Raw genomic sequence first — 14,251 nt, forward strand, 5'->3', positions numbered from 1 at the left:
ATTAAACTGTCTTTATCTCAATCCATGAATTTTACTTTTTTTTTTTTTCCCCCGATTCTCTCCCCCATCCCACTGGGTGGGGGAGTGAGCAAGTGACTGCATGGTGCTTAATTGCCGGCTGGGGTTAAACCACGACAGTCCTTTTTGGTGCCCAACGTGGGGCACAACAGGTTGTGATAACGGCAAATCTGACTGGAATGCATTAGAACTAATTTGTTATAAGCATTCATTAAATTAGTTCAATAGTCGTGGGTCACAATGTTGATTTATTCGCTCTTAAAGTTGGTGCACTTGTTCTTAAAGTTGTGTTATGTAATAACTTACTTGCAGGATATGCTCCCTGTTGTGCTGTTTATCACCTGCTGGAACTGGGCTAGCGTTATCAATGTTGTTGTGCTTGGTAACACTGGCTTATGATACGATAGAATTGCTGGTCATGAAACTAAGCTGGTATTTGTACTCAGCATTGCCATCACCTCTGTACTTCAGGAGCCATCTATCAGAAACTATTAACAATTACACCTTTTACCTTTTCTCCTTGGAGAGCCAATCCATGAGGGACACACCTCCCTTCACCTTCCCCTTCTCCTCCAGGCAAATTACAATAGCTCTTGAGAATTTTGAATATCCTTGGGATGTTCAAACCAGCATGTTCCTATTGCTATGTCTCCTGAATGCGGTCCTTGTCTTGTTTAAGGTTAAACAACTGTTTAAGAATATCACCCAGAGATCTGCCCCGAGGCTGGATAATCATGGGTAGCATGGTATGTGGAAGAATATAGGCAGGTATCTAGAGAACTTTGGCAGCAGAGTGCAGGCCTGTGGCAGTATCCTCCCCTTCCTCGCCCAGGGGACCTCCCCAGACTCCCAAGACCTTTGGTAGATGATTGAGAGAGGTCCTGCCATAACATCCGCTAGCTCCCTCAGTACTCGGATGAATCCCATCAGGCCCCATGGACTTATGAACATTCAGCTGATACAGCTGGTCCCTTACAATTTCAGTGTCCACAAATGGAAAGTCACTGTTCCCACACTCGTGATCCTCCGACTCAGGGGACCAGGCAGCCCAAGGTCTATCAGTATTATTAAAGACTGAGGCAAAAAAAGCATTGAATGCCTCTGCTTTTTCTTCATCCCTATTAGTCAGGTGACCATCTTCAACAAGTATTGGTCCAATGTTTTCTTTCGGCCTCCTCTTGCTATTAACATACTTAAAAAAGCCTTTCTTCTTGTCTGACACAACACTGGCCAGTTTCAACGCTAGTTGATCTTTGGCCTTTTGTGTCTTCTCCCTGCATATATGAATCACAGCTCTGTAATCTTCCTGTGAAGCCTGACCTTGCTTCCAGAGATCATATCATTTCTTTTTCCTCTTGAGTTCAAAGAGTTCTCTGTTCAGCCAAGCTGGTCTTCTGCCCCCCTTGCTTGGCTTTTGACACAATGGGATTGCCTGCTCCTGTGCTTTTACAAGGTGGTTCTTAAAAACTGACCAGCACTCGTGGACCCTTAAGTCCTCAAAAGCAGATTCCCAGGGGACACTGCTAGGTAGCTCCCTGAATAGCTTAAAGTTTGCTCTCTTGAAATCTAGGGTAGCAACTCTGCTGTCCTTTTTTCTCATTACACTGAAAATTTTAAACTCAACCATTTCATGATCACTGTGGCCAAGACAGCCACCTACCATCACATCTCCCATGAGTCATTCTCTATTCACAAGCAACAAGTCTAGGAGGGCATCTTTCCTAGTTGGCTCACAGAGTACTTGTGACAAGAAGTTAACTTCCACAAACTTACATGACAAACAATGTAAGATAAATAGCTATGTAAAATGGAATTTTGAAAGAAAAAGCCTATGTTCTGAATGGAGGAATGCATTGATTTATTCATATGGTTTCCAGTCTAGTGAATGGAGCTGTTCCCATGAATGGTTTGGACACCAAAGGCAAAGTCAGCGTTTTCAGCTTACGCATGATTTTAATAGACACTTGTGACGGAAAAGGACTTAACTGCAAGGTTCAGGCAAATGACTTGAACTTCACTCACAGACTTAACATGCCACTATTGCAGGTTTTACAGATACAATGGAGGAATGCACTATTGCAATTTTTTAAGGCAAGAGTAGTACATTATTACAACCACAAGCGATTCACAGACAACCACAAGCACACACGTGTTTACAAACTTCAAGCATAAACAATATTCACTTACCCCTGCAGGTAAGGGCTCTCAATCCCAGGGAAGTTACCTCGACCGGCGTCCTGATCAAGGGGGGGAAGGGTCTCCTTCACAAGCTAACTGTATAGTTGGAGAAGTGACTCCCCCATTTCCAACCTGAATCTTAGAGTTTTTATCCCCTGACTTGTGGAATGGTGTGTATGACTATGTCTGAGTGGATTATGATATATGCCTAAATGGATTATGTAGATCTGAGTGGAGTTTTCCCTTATCTTTCCTTTGTTGGCCTGTGATTGTTTGAATACACAAGGTTGTCATTTGAAACTGAGGCTGAAACCGTCCAGGTTTTGGGGTTGTTTTTTTTTTACCTTGCTTCCTCAGGCAACTGAATAGTGGATGGATTGAGACTCAGGGCATGCTATTTGTTAAGGGATTTCAAGGCTCAGTTCAGGTTTTGGTTCTTTGAATGGCACAGCCACTGCCCTGTTTAGTTTAGGGCTTATCAGACAACCCAGGGCTAAGCTGTCTACACAGCTCCCTGTGAGTCGTGAGTCGTCTCTGTAGAGAGACAGGGCCTCAAGGGAATCCAAGGCTGGGTCGCTTTTGTAACCCCTCATGAGTCCCCTGTGTGCGCTAGACATGGTGAAACTTGTTTGTGAACTATGAGCTGGACAATCCACCCTGTGACCTGAGTCATAATTCAACCACATGTATGTCATCATTGACCGGTGTATTGGTATAAGTTTCGTCTGCGTGTTTTAGTAGAGTTACGTATTCCTCAATTTCTGGGTGAGCCGTTACCTGAGAGAGAGATTTTACAATCATTCTTTTTACACAACTAACGGCAATGCATACTACAATAATAGAAATTATAATAACAATCAGTGTTTGTAACAAGTTAACAATCCATCCAGAAAATACCCATCCTATCCTACCAAAAATATTTCCCAACCAGGTGTCCTTCATTTGGTCCTGCAGTTCATGAGTAACTTCGACTATCTTCTTCATCTTCTGGAGGTTTTCCCGAAGAGGTAGTGACACATTAGGAATTGTGACACAACATTCTTCTTGTTCATGGTTTGCTTTCAAGTATCCGCACACCCCTTGTTCTTTGAGTAATATCATATCCAGTGCAAGTCGATTTTGAAGTGCAACTTTCGAGGCAGTTTGTACTTGTGTATTGAGCAATTCAAAATTGTCTTTAGTGAGATCTGCTGAAGCTTCCACTTGTGCAGTTAAATTGGACAGCACAATTCTAGTTTTAAGGTGACCTATTCCTAGGCCAAAGAATCCTTCGGCCCACACTGCTAATTTCTGGGATACAGTCCAATCGGTGTTGTCTGTACTTTGTTTGGTACGGGGATGCCACAGTCCTTGAGAGATAAATTTCTCAGAGTAATAAGAAGGACATAATGACGGTACTCCCAAAGTACGCTGCAGACCAAGATGTATAGGTCTTAACATATCTGCAATAGTCCCATCTGAGCATATCCAAGTTAACTGACACGGAGCATATATAGGTGAGTCGTCACAATTACCCATGGTTCGAGGAATGCGACAGGAGGATTTCTCAGAATATTTTAAGTCTATATAGCTTATGCTAGTATTACATCCCATTGCTGGGGGATATGGCCTGGTGTAATTTTGACACAAGCAGGCAGCACTGATTAAATGCTGTAATGGAGGAATTAACCACAACCAACTATTTTCTAGATCCCCACCAGTGGTACAATTTATAATATTTGTACAATTCCACAGGGGTGGGTTTTTTTTCACATTGGGTTGTGTTGATAACCTTTGTCGAGACTGCCAGGGATAGCACTCCTTCCTGTCATCTTTTCTCTCCTCATGGGCTTGAGACCATAAACAATTAGCAGGTGGTCCTTCCATCACATTGAACCACATACATGAATTACCAGGTGTTGAAGGAAACTCAAAGCACCACTGGGTGTTTACTGGTTCCACATACCTCAGGACTAAGCGTTTTCCCCAATATGGCTCATCCCCATACCGTGTATCTGCCCAAGGGTGTTTGGAACATGGCTGTTGGGAGGATTGGGGCTGTTTGCCCCTACATCCTAAGTCTTATTGTCCTGACAAAGTGGGGCATAGGAACAATTTAGGCTCCAAACAGAAGTTCGATTTAATGTATTGTTAAATGGCCACTTCCATTCAAATTCACCCCAAATGGTAGACTTATTTTGATTCCAGAGCCAATCTAAATTCTTACCTATATCCACGGGGTGAGCTGTTATGGGGATCCCCTGAGTGGGGGTATGTGGTAAAGGCAAACAGGTAGTCACATGAGAAAAGTTAAGCATGCAAGCAAAACCTTGTATCATCTTATAGATCACATTGTCTTGTTTGGTGTGATTCACAATTGGGGAACCATCAATGTATTGCTCAAAAGCCCGAGGCTGTCTATTCCATATCCTAGATTGTTTACTTATGCCTATGGTTATTATAGGACTAACAACAATTATTACAAAAAACCTTACAGTTACAGCCATAGTATAGCACTATTAAAACTTAGATTAACAAACAAATATGCCTACCAAAACAAACATACGAAAATCAAAAGATCAAAACTCGTGATCCATGCTCCAGGTCTGTGTAGCTTGTCAATTCCTCTAAGGTACAGTTCACATCAGTTCGGATCGACGTCTGTGAGGTCTCCACCCCGTGTCTTCCCAGTTGTCCCTTATCCTTCTTCAGCTGGAACAGCCCTATAATTTAAAGAGAAGAGAGCTGCTCGAACGTATACACGCTCGACAATAAATTGGTTAGAAATCTGGTATAATCCACCTGCTACTTATCCGATGTATGTGATTGGAGCTATCTTTTGCTTCCCATGCATACGGCCCCCTTGGGTTGATCAGTATCAGGGGTACAACTCCAATTTGAGGTAGCTTGACCATTACAGGTTGGCCAGAATGCAATTGTGTGGGGAATTTGCCAACTTCATGTGGTTCCTTAGAGATTAAATCTCCAGTAGGACAGAACGCCTTAATTTTTGTGTTTCCATTTTCACCCCATCTGTTATTAACAGTATATACTGCCTCAGACAATCTCAAGTCCCAATTTGATGCATGGACCCTTGCAGATCTTTTGATTAGTCCATTAATTCGTTCCACTATTCCATTTGCCTGAGGGTAATAAGGAGTATGGAAGATCCAGTCAGTACCTTCCCAAGTGAACGCAAATTGAGGTTTATCCTCCTCTTGAAGAGGAATCATAAAAAATATATCCTTAACGTCCAATGTGGACATCCATGTGTGATGTTTTGCTTGGATTTGGGTGACTAGGTCAGCAATGTTAGGAACAGCAGGTGTGAGTGGCATTGTATTACTATTAAGCCTCCTGTAGTCAACCGTCAGTCGCCATCTGCCGTCGGGTTTACGTACTGGCCATACTGGAGAATTACAGGGCGAGTGTACTCTAGTTATAATGCCACGATTCTCCAAGTCTTTGATCACCTCTCTGAGCCCTGCTTTAGCAGCAGCCGGTAAAGGATATTGATTAATGTTCGTTACTCTGGAAGGGGGTAACTTAATGGCTGCTTCAAGCACCCGAACTTCACACGGTGGGGCTCCAAAGCTCCACACTGTCCCATCAGGCAGTTTCCAGACTTTGTTTGCTAGGACATCAAATCCTAGTATATTATTTCGATACGGACCAATGACTACCTTTATCTTAGTCATTCGATTTTCCCCTGGAAGCCAAAAACATATTATACTAATTGGTCTGGTTTCAGGGACTCCAGTTACTCCTATTATATTTATTTTTTTCCGAGTAGGGGTCAATCCTAAACCTTTAGCTGTTTTTTCAGTGATAACACTTATTTGGGCTCCAGTATCACTTAGAAAATTTACAGGTATTCATCTGGGGCCAGTGGCTAAAATAATATGTGGATCAATATGCTGGTTAGGCCATTCTAAGCTGGATAGTACACGAGTGAGTCGGCCTGAAATTCCCCCTGCGCTTCCTAGTTTTTTAGATCAATCAAATCCTTCCTTAAGCTTGAGTAAGGGTTGGCAGGAGCAGAGGGTTTACTCTCCTGCATTTTGGCAATATCAGCACATCCCATAGCCTTACTAATAGGCTGCTCCACCAGGTTTATCACTGTACGAATATTTTCTGTAGACTGCCCATGTAACATTGAGCGGGGTATTCCTAATGCTAATGCCTTTTTCCATAGTTCATTGCACTGAGAGTCAAAACGAGAATACATTTGTCGAGGGGGACGGGAGTTAGTCTCCTCAAAAAATCGTGCCTGTTGGACTCGGCGCTGTGAAACTGAACCTTCCTCTAACCAGCCCATCTCTCTACCATAAATCACTATTTCTTGTAATAATTCCCCCCATGTTAAAACAGTCCGTTGTTGCTGGTTGGGGTTGCAAGTATTATGATCAATTGCCTGTATAATTCTTTCTTTTAGGTTTTGCACATAAATTTTCAAGACATCAGGGAGACCTCTAATTAACGGTTTAAGGTGGACCGGATCAACTGGAGCAGCAAGGGGAATACCCTGCTCCCCGCGCTTGTACATAGCTTGTATACAGGTAGCCTTTTGCACTGATTCAGCCAGCCTAGATAATCCAGCCATTTTAATAGTCAGAGGTTCACCTCGTTCTCTAGAATCTAGTCCCCCTGCCCAATAGGCAACTCTGAGCGTCAAGGGTTGGTTCCCCATGGGACTGTGATTGTTTGAATACACAAGGTTGTCATTTGAAACTGAGGCTGAAACCGTCCAGGTTTTGGGTTTTTTTTTTTACCTTGCTTCCTCAGGCAACTGAATAGTGGATGGATTGAGACTCAGGGCATGCTATTTGTTAAGGGATTTCAAGGCTCAGTTCAGGTTTTGGTTCTTTGAATGGCACAGCCACTGCCCTGTTTAGTTTAGGGTTTATCAGACAACCCAGGGCTAAGCTGTCTACACAGCTCCCTGTGAGTCGTGAGTCGTCTCTGTAGAGAGACAGGGCCTCAAGGGAATCCAAGGCTGGGTCGCTTTTGTAACCCCTCATGAGTCGCCTGTGTGCACTAGACATGGTGAAACTCGTTTGTGAACTATGAGCCAGACAATCCACACAACACCGAGTGTTCTTCTCATGGACTGTAACCCACCAAAGCCAAATCTGCAATCTGATTCAAAGCAGCACTTCTTGCCACTAGTCTTATGGATCTGAAGGAGAGTAATTTGAGTAGCAAAAATAAATGCAAGAGTATTGCAGTTCAAGTCCTTTAACTGTAACTCTTTTATGGTTAAACTTCCAGAAAATGTAAAATAAAAATATATATTTGTATTTCATCTGACCATGAAAAGTAGAGGTTGAATTACCCCAAGACATGCTTGAGCTTTTGGTTTATGAGAAGTTTATAAGATTCATGATAAATTTACGTAAGGGATATAGGATAAAGCTAAGGATTGCTGGCTCTATGGCACTTTGGTGGATGCTTAGCACAGTATCTTTGCATACCACAAGCTACACAGGGTTTTATGATACAAGTGACTTCTGATAGAAGTGTTGCTACTTAAAACACTGGTACCTGCAATAGTCCCTCTTCTTTCCCAAACATGGAGGAACTGCATGTCTAGCTTGCAGTTGCTAGCACATTTCCTGGAAGAGGTTTTGTCAAGACCCTCCCTTCTTAGACTCTATAGTTTTAGCAGTCAGATTTATTTTTTTTTCCCCACACAGTAGGAACAAATAGACTATTTCTCTAATCCAATTTAAGGAACAACCACAGAGAAGGAACCAGGCAAAAAATTTCTACTCACCTCTAAGCAGAAGTAACCTGTATGATTAACTGCCTTACCCAAGTGCTAAATGTTTACAAAAAATGCTTCATCTAGAAAGTGAATGAAATGTATAATCCAGCCCTAAACCTATCCCCCAGAGACATAAAAAGGGCAACAGAATCAACAGACAAGCACCTACATTTTACAATTTATCTATGATTTTAGAATTTGCTTCATATATCAGTCTTACAAAAATCTCAAATTTATGCTCCAAATTCTGGAGATTCCAGATTTGGGGTTGAGTTTGCTGAACTAAGTGATACCAAAAAGCCAGTCGAAGATACTCTCTAAGACTCGTTTTGGAGTTTTAGAAAGCAGGCATTCTTTATTGCAGCGCTGGATGCATAGGGGATAGTTCCACCTAGCGTGCATACCACAGCTTTAGCACAAACAGGTTATATAGAATAACTAATTGCATATTAATCAGATTAGTATACATATACATAAAAATGATTGCAACTGATTATCTTAGTACTGCCTACATCCGATCATGTGCAATGAAGGATCCATTTGAGTCGAAGGGCTGCTTTTGCGACCACTGACCCATTTGAAGTTCTTGTTGGCTGTCCTTGAAGTCTTTATTCTTGTCCTTGTTCTTTGATCTTGAAGCTTAACGCAGTTTCAATCACACGTGGTCAGCCTCAACATTGTTCTCATCTAGCGTACAGGAACATCTAGTCATAAGAGCAAAGAACTGCAAAACTTATGAATAATTACTAGTTAATCACTTGACTACACTTTTGTAATTATCTCCCCGTCTACCCTTTGTCTATTGTTTCAACCATTATGTTAATATATGATCATTTATCAAACCTCACTTATGCAGTTATCTAGCAGCAAACCAGTTTTCATAGAAGGTACAAAATATTAAAACCATAAAAATTTGAACAAACCATATGAAATGTATGGACATATGCTATCAAAGAAATAAGACTTTATGTTTCAAGTTGGATTTAGGCTCAACTCCGACTATGAAAGTACAAACTGACATATGATACAACTATTTGACTACAGCATGTAGCAGACTTACCAATAATATAGCATGCACCCTGAAGGATGATTGCTACTTGTCACAACCTGTACTGGACAGACCAGGGAGTCGAGTTGAGTTCTGAATTCCCTCGGGCTAAATTAAGGTGAAACAACACCAAACGATCAGTTAAACATTTTATTCATGACAGAAGCAAACTGATCTTGGAACGTGTAACAGTAGGTGGCGCGGTTTCTCTCAACAGGAATTGGCATGGAACTACCTCAGTAAACCGTGTAACCCGTGGTAACCATATACATCAATTCAGGGAAGACAATAAGGAGAGCCCTCCCGTTGAGTCACGAGGTTCAGAGTGGACCCCCTTGCTTTCTAGACTCCTTCTCAGAGAAGAGCCTAGGGGCGGCTAGATCCACTCCTAGTCCCAGACTTGGTCAACGGTTTTATGTCTTAAAGGGATGAGGTGTAGGGATTATGGAAAAGGAGAGAGAGAGCGAGACAGAGAGAGAAAAAGGAAAAGAAAAGATAAAGATTTCACCATTCCTGGGTCCAGCGTTGGTTCAGTCAGCCTAGGGGTCCAGTTCCGGTGGGCGCATGTGCCTGGGGCTTCAGTTTGTGTCCTTTTATCATCTCCTTGCCCCTCCTTCGGGCGGGCACTCGAACTCATTAGGCTAATTAGGTGTCATGTGCGGTTTGTGCTTTCAGAACCTTCAGGAAATGGGTCAGTGGGCTTGGGGGTCGTTTGGGGAGTAACTCCTCCTTCCCTGCAGGCATGACCAGTGTTTGATCTTTGGCCATGCATGGTGAGCTGCCCTGCTCAGCATATCAGAACATGGAGCTGTGCACCCTCCAGCATGTCCTCCCCACCCTGTTGCTGATGTCCTGTTGCTGATGTTCTGTGCTGATCAGCTTCTTTTCACCTGTGGTTTGTTGCTCTGCAGGGTTTGTTGTTATGCAGAACTTGCCCCACCACAATGTCTCAAACATTAACTCTTTCAGTCTCTCACACTCCTCCATAGCAATCAGTATAATTGCATGATTGTAACTGCATAGTTGACCAGTACATTAAAAAAGCATTCTATAAACAACAAAATCCATAACCAATAAGTTATAGCATTTTTATTCATGTTAGAACTTCTATCACTGTTTGAACATTAATATTTAGAGAGTTTGTACAATTTCCTTTCAAGGTTTAAAATGAGAACCACACTAGATCACAAATAGTAACTAAAACACAGTCCAGAACTGTATGAATATTCACACTCTCTTTCTCTCTTAATGCTGTTTAACACGTTCTTTTCTGCCATGGGGTTTTCAAGGAAAAGTATGCACCATAATCACATTTCAGCAGTGGTCTAAAACATAATGCTATCATCATTGCATATAAACTCTTTAAAAATATACTTCTGTCAAAAGACTTAATGACTAAAAAAATAAATTTTCACATAAATAAATTTTATGGCATAATGACATGAAATGACACAAACCCACTGCTACCACAATAGACAGGTGATGAGAACCAGTTTGAATATTTTTTCCTTTTAACTCCTTATGCTAAGAGCTATGATGATTCTTTAATGTGCTATATACTCTTTCCTATTTAACATTAGTAAGCACTCTATACAAATAAAAATACATTAAAAAGGAAAAACATAGCTGTAATAGTGTTTCCAATAGAAATAAAATCCCTGCATTTTGTTTGGTATAAACTGGCATGACAAATACTGTAAGAAAACACTCTTATGATACAAAAATATAAATTTCACCCACAATTAAAAAAGGTTTTAAAAAAACCCAAACCAAACCAAAATAAATGTTGCCAGCCATGGAGTTCTCCCTTTGCCAATGTGACTATCGAAGTGTGAAGCAATAGACAGGGCACCTGCACATATACAGAACAAGGAATTGAGCAGGGGCAGATAGGAGACATCACAGCTCTTCCTTGACCCCTTCTGTCCTGTTATCACCTCAGAGGAAGAGGATGGAGAAATGGAGCACATGCCTGTGGGCTGCACCAGCGGTGTGAGTGGGAGCTCTGCCAACCTCTGACACAGGAGCACACACACTTGGCAGTCGAAGGTAGCTTCCAATTAGTATCACACAGTTTTGTTGCAGGGTTTTTATGACCTGAGGTCACTATGCTGCTAGTACTAAATTGGGGCCCCTCATCTTTTTGTCATTAAGAGTTTTCATGTTAGACAGTGAACTGGACCAGTAGGCAATTACAACATTATCCCCTAGTGTGCATCGAAACAGTAGCTTATGTATCACAGGAACAATGTCAGGCTCTCACTGTCTCAAGTGTTCACGTTGAGGATCTGTAAACAAGTGCCTCAAAGTGTTTTCAAGTAAGCGAAAAAGGCGTGAAAATTTGTGCATTCTAGTTATCCCCATTCACTGTGCTGGGAAGGTCTGTGTGCTAAGATAGACTCCCTGAAGCCACTGGAGAAATACACCTTCCCATCAAAGAATATGCATCTCCTGTTTAGGTATTGTATTTAAAGAAAAGCCCCATCATCACTGTGTTTAAAAATCGAATGTTGGTTGTGTGTGTTTGGCTCTGAATACATATTTGATCATCTACCTGCTCTACAAAACAGCTTGGAGAAGTGCAGAAAAAAAGATGGAGAAAGGTGAAGAGAATGACAAATTTTGTTCTAGCATTTTAAATTAAGGTACTCCATTTTTAGGGTTTGGTTTCAACCAGGACACAGAGATAGTAACATTTTTCCAGGTCCTTCACCTGTAGCAATCCGTCTTTAGTTTAAAAATAACAAAAAAAGCTAAATTAGTTTCACAAAGAGATCCCAGTTTAGCTGTTTTAATTAAAAGTGCCAATGCAGTGTGGGAAAAAACAATCAAAACAACAGAGAAAAAAACATACCAGGTCTTAAGTGTCATTCATTAGAGTCCTGGATCCAACAGAAAGTCATTGATATTTAATAAATAAAAATATAAGATTTTTTTTTTCATCCTTCCATTTGATTTTTCTCACTTACTATTAACTTCTTTCCTGCCATTAAAATAAGGTGACACAGGATACTGCTTTGAATGCTATAAGGACACAGCTGAGCTGTGGCTTACCAACAAAAAACTAGATTATTTAGCTTCTAATGCCACTCATAGTTAACAGTATCAATATCAAAATAAGGCATATGCTCACCGAATTTCTATAACCACCAGCACCTCCCAATATCCAGCACCTTTTGAAGAAGAATGGTTATAGCATTTGCACTTACTTGGCACTGTTTATGAAAAATATCAAAACACTTTTGCAAACAGTAATTAAGCCTCACAACTCTCCTGGGAGGTAGGTAAGTACAGTTATACCCATTTTACAGATTGAGAAACTGAGGTACAGGGCAATTACGTGACTTGACCAAAATCACATGTACCAAGTCATTAATAGAGCAGGAAACTGAACCACACTCCTGAACTCTGACTTCCTGTCTTCTCTTCTATTTTATCTTGGCCCTTTGATGATGGTAGTCTATGGTACGTGTTGGTAAACACCAATGCGGTTTTCACTAGTGCCTACTAACAGGGAAAGCCAGACTCACACCAGCATCAGTGGGTTCATAAGCCCATTAAGGGTTAGCATACAGTAAAAGAGAAACTACAGTACACTGGGAACATACGCACACTGACATGCACGCTTCCAGATGCACACATCAATACACACAGCAAAACAAAACCTGCACACAGCTAAACCTATTTAAGTCTCCAAGATTAACATGCTTTTCTTCATATCTGCTTATTTTAAAAAATATCACGCATAGCGTGTTTGAAAGTTAACAGTAACATTTCATACTACCACAGGGTTGTGATATGCAAATTTAAAATATTTTAAACAAGCATGTACCTTTACAGAAAAAATCCTATTACATAAGCAATATTTGCATAGAATTATACAAGTAAATCATACAATATTTAAGCAGCAGCAATTTATGCTGAAATTTAGAACTAGATTAAGTTTACTTGTGGCAAAGAGATGAATATACAATAAGTACAGAGCAAAACCAAAATTGTCCCCACTCTACTAACTAGAGGCAAATGACTCCAGATTATACTACTTTACAATGTTCTTTTGTATATTACATATGTGTACATCTTTAAATATTTATAGAAATATTTAACAAAATAATACAATAAGTTACAGTAACAGTGAATTGTTGTCCTGATGCAGCATGTCCTTTTCCACAACTTTGAGCAGCTCTTCAAGCAGTTCTGGAAATAGAGTTTTCCATCTTTGGCCTCTTCGTTGCTTCAGTTATTACCCTTTATAAATACAGAGGAAAAAAATACAAACATTAATTAAAGTTCAAGAGAAAGAAACAAATCAAGCTAATCCAACACTCATTTCATGATTCTTGTGGTTACAGTTAGCAGTCAGGCAATGTCAGACTCTTTTTCCATCAGTCATGGACTTCTTGGTAAAGAAATCCTGATGCCAATTAAAAAAATGGGGATGCCTGGATTCCTGAATGCTACAAATTCAGTCAAAACCAATGGACACTTCAAAGAGAAAAAAGCTGTATCTGATACTGGACACAGTTAAGATTCTCATATTAGCCTGCTGTTCAGCTTGGAAAATCTGAGCCCAAACATTTCCTTATTCTGAGGATACTATTACTTACTATATTCCTAGACTTTGAGTGTAAATGCATTCAGGTTTATTTGCACTTTGAGATGTTTGGAGAGAAGTTTTATAAATCAGAAGGTGATTTTTATCAGGAATCATCAAAAAATTTCCATCAAAATCCTGCACATATATGTGTGTGTATGTGCATGTGTGTGTGTAAAATATTTCCGCAACCAAAATAAAATGGCTTGCTTTGGTCAAACTAGTGTCTGCCACTGAAAAGCTGTGAAAAGCAGAGCAATAAAATAGGGACCAAGAGCTAAGTAAGGATTTAACACTTCTGGGTTTTTTCCCCAAAATGAGGGGAAAAAAAGGAGTTAAAATAATTAAATTGGTTTTCAACCACAAGCCCCAAAAAGCTTTAGGGGTAAAAAACTCAATTTATTCCTCCCCTTCAAAGCATTCCCCATAAAATTAATGGATTTTTTTTCAAGAAAATAAACAGCTTTAGTCTTCCCCAAACATCTAAAATATCCCATCTGTTCTGAACAGCACTACATCCTGTAACTTTCTATTGCTAGCCTAAGGAGAGATAACGATTTAAGTTTCAAAACGTACAAATTCTTGGATGAACCAGCAGAATATTATTTCACAGGAACATATTAAATGCCCTGTTAAGTCATCTTTGACCTATATGAATCTGATAGCC

General features: G+C 40.5%; 1 protein-coding gene across 7 annotated transcripts in view; it reads right to left on the reverse strand.

Annotated features, from left to right (window-relative positions):
• Positions 1-9,977: 9,977 nt before the first annotated feature.
• Positions 9,978-14,251, reverse strand: part of LOC121232936 (protein patched homolog 1-like) — a 112,316-nt gene continuing 108,042 nt past the window's right edge. For 6 of the 7 annotated variants that reach the window (XM_041121435.1, XM_041121433.1, XM_041121438.1 and 3 more), the window contains one exon: positions 12,741-13,238. The gene's annotated coding sequence lies outside the window, so the exon portion shown is untranslated. Of the gene's footprint in view, positions 12,164-12,740; positions 13,239-14,251 lie in introns of those variants that run through there. The other variant, XM_041121434.1, reaches the window with a different exon arrangement.

This window comes from Aquila chrysaetos, assembly GCF_900496995.4.
Source record: "Aquila chrysaetos chrysaetos chromosome W unlocalized genomic scaffold, bAquChr1.4 W_unloc_2, whole genome shotgun sequence".
In the NCBI taxonomy this organism is placed as follows: Eukaryota; Metazoa; Chordata; class Aves; order Accipitriformes; family Accipitridae; genus Aquila; species Aquila chrysaetos.